Here is an 8,764-nt window from a genome sequence, read left to right on the forward strand (position 1 = left end):
TTGGGGGGAGGGGCGGGGGGGTTAACATGTTTTTTCCTTTAAAATTTGCACACTATATTTTGATTGTTTTTTTGTACCAAAGACACATGCAACGAAATGGCAACCAGCCAGTTAAAGTAAGGTTTTGCACAGCTTACCTGACGCCGTATTGAATGTAAGAAACGCGGGAGGGTCAGGGAACTTCATAGAACTGTGAAATTAGCTTGGGTCCAATTCTGTACAGAAAAGGAACAGTCGTTTTTGTCTTTTTGAAATCTGAAAAAAGTTAACCCCTTCTGTGGGCTTCTCCGGTAGGTCGGTGGCTTAGGAAGCACTTAATTCCTGAACTGATTCCTTCCTCCACATGCTTAGTTTGCTCTTCGTGCTCGCTAGGAAAGAAAAGCTGAGGGCGCTAATAGATAAGCTACGTTACAGTTGTTCGTCACAATGTCTGACAATAACCAAAATATTTCCGTCTTTGATTTCTTGAGTTTTGAAGTACTGTAGATAGTAACATTACTGATATATCTATCAATGATAAATGCCACTTTAATGATTGATTTTTACGCATGACACATTTCTAAAGCTTATCCTTACATTGAAAGCATTAGAGAAAAAAAACCCAATAAAAATCAACAAAAAAAAGTATATTTTTGTATTTTAGCTGCCTGCTCATTTTCCTGTTGATTTAGAGACCGACACTGGACATGTGTGAGGCCTCATCTAAGCTAATTTAACTTTTTTTTTTTGGAGAGAAACCTGAGACACGTGAGAAACTAGCCTCAGGAAACGAAAGATTGAATTCTGTTCCGCAGTGTAACAGCTAAAATTTAACATTTCACTGACTTACATCTTACCTAATCTGTTGTGTACATACATGTAACATACATTTACACTGTGCAACCTGAAAAAATGCCTGACTTCTTTTTTTTTTATTATTTTTTGCTTCTTCAAGGAAGAGCTAGTGTTACCTGGAAGTGTCAAAATTCTATAATAGGATGAGAGCGACGATGCTCAGATCAGAGAGGTCGGAGGCGATGTCCCGTGATGGGGGGGCATACTCTGTTCCGTCTGAAAAAAGGGAGAAATGGTGCTCTTTCTGAAACCAGACTTATGAGTATCCACAATTTTTTTTTTTTTTGACTAGTTGTAGCTTTTTGACTTGCTGTTCTCTACCGCTCAGCTACTTTTTTTTTGTATTTGAGTTGTGTAAATAGGCTATTAGTTAATATGTATCTAAGTGATAGATAAATGTACAGATTATTCTTAGATGTTAAAAAACAAAGCACTTTGTTCAAATAAAGAAGAAGAAAAAGAAAAGCATTTTTTTCTTCCATTTGCTGCTAAACGGCCTCGTGTGAATGCTGCAAGTGTACTTGACGACTACTTGCTCAGTACAGTCTATTGCCAGACAGGGCTTGGTCTACGAACTAGCGAGGAATAGAGCGTGGCCTGACATTTGTGAAGCCGTGGCACATCGCCGCGTGGCTTCGGTGGGATTAGGTTCTTGACTGGACAGGACCTGGATAGGTCCTGGTCAGGGGTGCTGTGATGGTATGTTTGTGTTCTTAAACAAAAAACAAAAAAAAAATCAAAATAAACAGAGGGTTTTGATTCCAGGGCCCCTACTTTGATCCTGATGCTGACCCCCTTGGCGTCATGATTCGTTTGCCTTCAGTAGAGGTTTCCTATGGAAAAACTGATTCTGCTTTGGCTTCCTCTTCAGGGTGATGTACAGTGTAGACACATTTCTTCAGAGAGCTATATTGTTATCATTTTTAAACTAATTCCTACTTGTGACTTAATGAGGAGAGGTTTAGCCTGGGGCGACCTAGAACAGCACGCATGAGAGATTCCGTTCTGGGCCCCCCCAGGGGAGGTTACTATATCACTGTACTGTATGGAAAGCCAATTTACAAATAAATAGTCAATCTGGACACTTATTGCCTTTTGAAATAACCTTTCACACACACACACACAAACAGAAATAACATGGCGGACATGTTTGCAGTTCGAGGGCAACCCTGAGGTCTCTGACATTGTTTTGCCCGCACAGTAAATAACCCGATTTGCTCAAAATAACCTTGACTGGAGTAGCAGATGTGGTGAAGTGCATCTAAAAATGGCTTCAGGAGTTCAACCTATTTGATTCTTTTTTTTTGTCTTTCGCAACAGTATTTGAAGCTTTTGTTTGTTTTTCTCAGCTGTGGTTGGATAATAGCTTATGTTAGGGGTCAACAGTGGTTACAGGGCCGCTGGTTGACGGCCGGCCGGCAAATAAAATGAAAAAAATGAAAACTTAAAAAAATGGCGTCCGTGTTTAGTTGTCCTTCCCGAGGCTGGTTAAAGAGAGTCCTCTTTACTTTAACGTGATAGGTGCAAGCTGTGCAACTTTACACTCAAGCCAGGAGACTCTGTGGCATTTTAACAGTCAAGGAAACGAGTGAAAATCCACGCCAGTAAAACGATTTCTTTTATTTCTGATGACTCAAAGTCCTGCAATTATTAAGCTACTCGAGTGTGTAACTTTGTGCTACTCTTGTCCAATAAAAGCTACATGGATCCATAAAGCTCTTCTTCAGCAAATCAGGGTAATATTGTTCTTCTATCTGACATGTGTGATGACATATAAAATCAAAAGAAGATATATTTATGTATTCCAATTATCGTCACCATTCTTTACTCTGTATAAACTATTGTCTGTATGTGTATGTTTATGAATTATCAATGTCAATCACTATGGTGCAATGCTCTGTACACAAAGTAAAAAAAACAAAAAGGCCAAGAGACTGACACAAGAACCCACCAAATTCTCATTTATAAAACAAAAATCTGCAATATCTTCCAAGGATTTGTGATCCAACCGGGATTTGTCACTTCCCGGCACCCACGATAATTCTCATTCGTTCTGGTGACGCCATGATTTTACTGTTGGACCAATCAGAGAAGGGTTCTTATGGATTCTTGCTCTACAACAAAATTTGTATTTATTTTATTTTTTTATTATTTTTTTTTTTTTTAGCATTGCAGTACCTATGTTGTAAAAGCCAGACTCCGTTTGACACGATGAGCCAAAGTAAAAAAAAGTTTTGATTCGAGAGTCAAAAGCACTCAACTTAACGTCCAAATATGCACAAACGTTCTGATGTGTTAGCATGAGTGGTTTTGAGCTGTCGTTGAATCTTTCACCAACGATTTCCAAAGGAAGTGCACCCCAACACTTTGTTGTACAGACCAGGAAGTTTGTTCTTTTCCTCCTAGTAGGTGTACATTTTGCAGTTTACTTTTTAATTGATTTAAAGTATTAAAGCCCTTTAGAGACTAAAGCTTGCAGGTAAAAACGATTCCAATCATGCAAAAAGATTCTAGTATCGTTACAGTTTATCACTTCCATTTTCTTCTTTTCACTGTAATGAAAGGGAACATCCCTGTTTGGGATGCAGCAGGAAAAGTGCTCCCTCCTTCCAGTGAAAACTGTAGATGCTCTCAGGCTATCTGTAGAACAAGTGTTGCTAAAAGCACTGAAGTCAATCTAAACGCCTCTTGCTGGTCGCGTCAGATCTTTGAGTCTGGCTTCGAACTCCTTTTGTATCCCTCTGTCTTGTGTAATTGTTGTAAAAACATCTCATTCCTCATTAGCCACAAACTTCCTGTGTTAAAAATGACAGGAATTCATGGAATGTGTTTGTGGATTCCCTGCATAGGTTGGGAGAACCTGACAAGAACTTGATTCTTTAGAAAAAAAGCAAAATAATTTGGCAAATTGTGATTGTTAAAAAGTTGTATGGCTGTTTTGGGGCTCTCTGTACTCTCAGTTGTATGATTTCATACTTGCTGCTATCAAATGAGCACAAAGAGACTTCAGACTTTGATTTAATGGTGAAAAATGTCCATTTTTTTTCTCTTTCCCCCCTCATTCTATGACATTCACATGACACTCCTTGCATTTGGTTTTTACACTTACAAGAAAGGAAAAAAAAATCAAAAAAATGATGCCTGCTGAACCAGGTGCCTTAATCAAAAATGACACAAATCTGCACCTTCTGTCAGTCTGGAGGGAGTTTCCCAACAGAAGCAAGGGACTGGGTTTCCCAAAACCTAAACTTGAAGTACAATTATAGAATGAAAACCTCATTTTCCACAAAAAATTCAACTTTTTTTTTTATAGTGATCAGTTTTCAACTGAAGATCAAAGTAGTGTAATACTGGGTCTTCTTCCCTTTTGGTATTACAGATCCATGAAAGCTTGCAATCTAAATTAGCGGCGCTGGAGGAAACCCGGTTGTGTTTGTAACTCTTTTCTCTGCCCACTATGCCACGTTCTTGTGATTTCTGTATCGGCTGCTGCTATCACTGCTGGTGTGTCTTGTGTAGAGAGGAGCAAACTTCCACTGTGTCTGTGGCAGGGGGAGACTTGGGCCTGCTTTATACCTGGACAATAACAATGCATTCTTCTTCTGAGGTTTTGACGTGGAGCACTGTGTTGCTGCCCCTTTGAGACCTTTTATTTTTGCGACAAACAAACAGAAAAAGGTATTAAAAAAACAAAAACAAAAAAAACTTTCCATTTCTTAACTTTGCTATAATGAAGTGCCAGATCCTCCTTGAAGTCAGTGTAGGCACGGAGTCGCAGGCTGCGAATGAAGCGACAAACTGAGCATGGAGGTAAACGTGGTGCTAACCTGTCCGTGGCTGGGTGCTACAGTAACATGGCTGTGTTGAATTTAGCCATATTATTCCTTCTGTTGATGACTCCGGTCAGTCTCGTGTTTCTGACTGCTGCACTGCTGTACGCTGACATAGCGAGGTATAACTATGCTGCTGCTTTGCTGATGAATGTAGACTAGTCTTCCTCAGCAGGATCACACAGACAGACGCGAGTGTCTGGTGGAGCTTTTTCCTGTTGTTTGACCTTGTTTGGAGAACTCAAAGAGGGAGACTTTGGTCATCGCGATCCAGAAAGATCTTGAATGTTGTATCTTTTATTTGGCCGCCATCTTTGCTTATATGTTTAAACTTCTTTTTATTAATATTATGGTTTGATATTTATGCTCTTGTTCTGTATGATGTTTTGCTTTTTCCTAAATTATATATTTTTTTCATATTTGATATTTATTTGCAAGTTCCTGTAAAATTTAATTTAAAGATGATTGAATCTAGAGTTCGAAGCTTTTCCGAGTCTGGGACGTTTTGAGAGTTTCACAGACAGGATCATTTATTTAAAACACGGGTGGGCAAACTACGGCCCGGGGGCCATATGCTGCCCGTTAAATTATTTAATCTAGCCCGTCAATTTGGAAGAAAGGATTTTGATCACCCTTGTTAATGCTATTTTTTCATTGTAGTTCAGGTGCCTCCCCACAGATGGCGCACTACAAATAAATTCAAGTTGAAAATTATTCTGCTTTCTTTAAATATTCATATGTGATTTTCAAGTTGAACAGTCAGTTTTCTGATTATTCCCTTAGTTTAAGTTTTCCCCTGAGGGACATCAATCCATTGGGGAAAATGGGACTAAAATGAGAACAAAACCACCGTTTTGATATAAAAACTCCAAAACTTTCTGTTCTAAAGTCATTTTCAATTAAGATTGGGGCATGTTTTATCCAGTTATTTATTTCTTTTACGAGGTGAATTACCAAATTTTAGAACCCTTTCTGGCCCACAAGTAAAAAAGTTTTTCCCATCTCTGATTTAAAGTGAAACAAATTGTGCAAAAACTAATATTTTTCTTATTTATGCAGAAAGAAGAGAATAGATTCTTTTTAAGCGCTTTAGTTGAATTAAATTTCAAGTCAATAATTGCACAGAATTTTAAGAAAGCAACATTTAAAGCGATTCCTGTCTGTGAGGCTCAGGAGCTTGTTTGAAGTTAGTCGGAAAGGGTTAAGCTAAAACCCTAAACTTGAATCGTCCAATCAGCAAACAGAACCTCATGCTGACACATTATTGAGGTTTCATTGCTTCACAGCTTTAGATTTAATTTGCCGATTTCAGTTTTGTGGGAAAAAAAAAAAAAGCTGTTGCGCCACAGATTTTTTTTCCTGTTTTTAGGGTGTGAAGTTGTCTCGTCAGGGAGCCCCTGAGATTCACCGGGGTCATTTAAAGGCTGGTGGGCAGAGACCCCTCACCTTCCCTCGCAGCCAGCGATGCGGGCAGGTTTTTCTTTTTTTTTTTTCCTTTTTTTTTTTTTGAATTTCGCATCCCAACCTTAAAAACAAGAACCCACTCTTGACAATAAAATTCAAACTCCTCTTTCTATTTATGCACACATCATCCAACAAAACAGTGATCTATGTCTCCTTCCAGACTTGCCAAAAACGCTTGAAACAATAAAGTAAAAAAATGCTTATCTTACACATCCGCTCTGTTTATTTTCATTTTATGATTTAAAAGTAACGGACGGTAAGACGATTTTCTAGGAAAACCATACAAGCCCAAACATGTAGACGATCTGGGAGGTTATCGATCATCCTGAGCTCCACAGCTACATGCCATTGTTATGATGCTTCTGGTCTTGTATGGTATCTTCTTTGACTAGATCAACAGCATGGGATCTCTGTAGTTAGTCCTGTGTGTGTTCCTCTCCCTGGTCTCAGTAGGAAGGCTGTACTTCATTGCTAAGTGTTGTATAATAGATCTCTTGGTGATACTAATTTTCTAAAACGCAAAACCTGCAGAAAGTGTATCCTGCTGAAACTAACTTGATCCTCTCTTTAGCATCGACGTCTATATTTGTAGTTCACATATATGCCTGTTCAAATAAAATATCTTGACAGTTGTTATATTTATGTTGTGTAATAAATGTTGTTCTTGGTTTTTCACTTTTGTTTCGACTAACTTTCTTTTTTTCGGGGCACAGTTTGTGGCTTTATACACAGTTGGGGGGGCTTTTTTCCCCATGGTTTGTACTGTAAACGCTTCTTCTGGTTTTTGTCTCGAGCTGCTCGGCATCCTGCGGTCACCTTCCCTGAACGTTTGTTGTGTTCTTGTGCCTCTTTTTTCTTTTTTTTTTAAAGACCATTCTCTTCTGTCGTATCAGCCAGGTGTTGGTACTGCAGCTCTGCTTGTAACCATGTTAGTCTCATTATGTTTATTGATTTTAATATCAAAAATAATAAAAACCATTAGCACCCCATTGTGACTCCTGGTTGCTATGTTTATTTGTGTGTTTTTTTTCCTGAAATTCAATAATACAGTAAAGTCTCACTTTAATCGTTCATGAATTGGATATCCAGTCGTCCAGGAATTCTGATTTCTGCACAACAAATTCACTTTCATTTTCTGCAAGGTTAAAACAATAAGTCAAAAGCAAATAAATTGATCAGAATTCTAGCTTTTTTTGCTTTATAAAAATAAGAAAAATTCCTTCAAAAAATGATTATATTGTTTTGTTTAAAAACATCAGAAATTTCTCAAAAAAAATCAGAAGAATAGGATATTTTGAGGGGAAAAAATCTAAATCTAGTAAATTTTGTGGTTTAATCCACACAAATTTGTAAATTGAAATCTACAAGTAGATTTTACTTTTTTTTTTTCTTAAAAAGATGTACAAAAAAATCTGAAACTCATATATATTATTTGTTGTACTTCAAATTTTGCTAGAGTACAATCTACTATTTTTACAGAGATCCTCCTCACATAATATAGAACAGGATATTTTGGTATATTTTTAGTTTTTAAAATTTGATTTCTTTTTTTATTATTGTAATTCCTTTGGAGTGAAATTAAAGTAGCAATGTACCAACAATAGTCAACAGCATGCTCCTGATCAGTTGAAGTTTATTAATTTCTTAATATTAAGTATTAAAACTTTTATGAAAAAAAGTTTAAACCTTCTATTGATACAATTACTAGAAATTATTATTTTTTCACTATGTACATGCAGGAATGAAAACCACCAGACGCTCAAAGAAGATCCTGATGTCTTCCTCAGATTAAAGGAAGTAGAGAAAACTGAATTCATTTATAAAATGTATAAATGGGTCAGAGTTACTTGATTAATCCCAGTACGGACGGGAAACAACCCAACACAACCCAAAAAGTTAAGAGAACTGGTTTAAGGGGGAAAAAATATTATTTACTGAAGCTGGAAAATGAAATGACAGTGAATGAGCTTCAAAAGGTTAAATGTGTTGGGGGCAATTATAGTAAGTGAATCTAAAAATGCCCCAAACTGATAAAAATTTTTGGATTAATACCACATCACAAAAATATAGGCACCATTAGCAAAAGTGAAGCACGAATATATATATATATATAAATAATAATTAAAAAGCTATGATGGATAAAGCAACACATAGCAATTATTGATTCTAAATCACACAGATGATTAAAAAAACTTTTTGATTTTAGATAATTAAAAAAATTGAAATTCAATAATACAGTAAAGTTCACAAATTTTACCTTGCCTACATGGTTGTAAGAATTAAAAAAAAGAAAAAAGCAAGGAAAATAAATCAATCTGATGAATTTTTTTAACTTTAATCTTTTTGTAGATGTTAAGAGGTGTTATTATTATTATATAATAAAAAAAGATTATTATTTAAATTACATACAAAAATTAAATTACATTTATTTCAAATTCAGTATTAATTACATTGGTAAAAGTAATAAAATAAGTTAAAGAATGACTGCATTAATATCAGTAAAATTTTGTGGATATATTTTGGTTTATTCTCTGAAACTTCACAATTAGACAAAGAAACCTACACTGGTTACTATTTGAAATTTAATATTCGATCAATTTAAATATTAAAATAAAATTTAAAAAAAAATAGAACAA

The sequence above is a fragment of the Oryzias melastigma genome, linkage group LG14 (assembly GCF_002922805.2).
Source record: "Oryzias melastigma strain HK-1 linkage group LG14, ASM292280v2, whole genome shotgun sequence".
Classification (NCBI taxonomy): domain Eukaryota; kingdom Metazoa; phylum Chordata; class Actinopteri; order Beloniformes; family Adrianichthyidae; genus Oryzias; species Oryzias melastigma.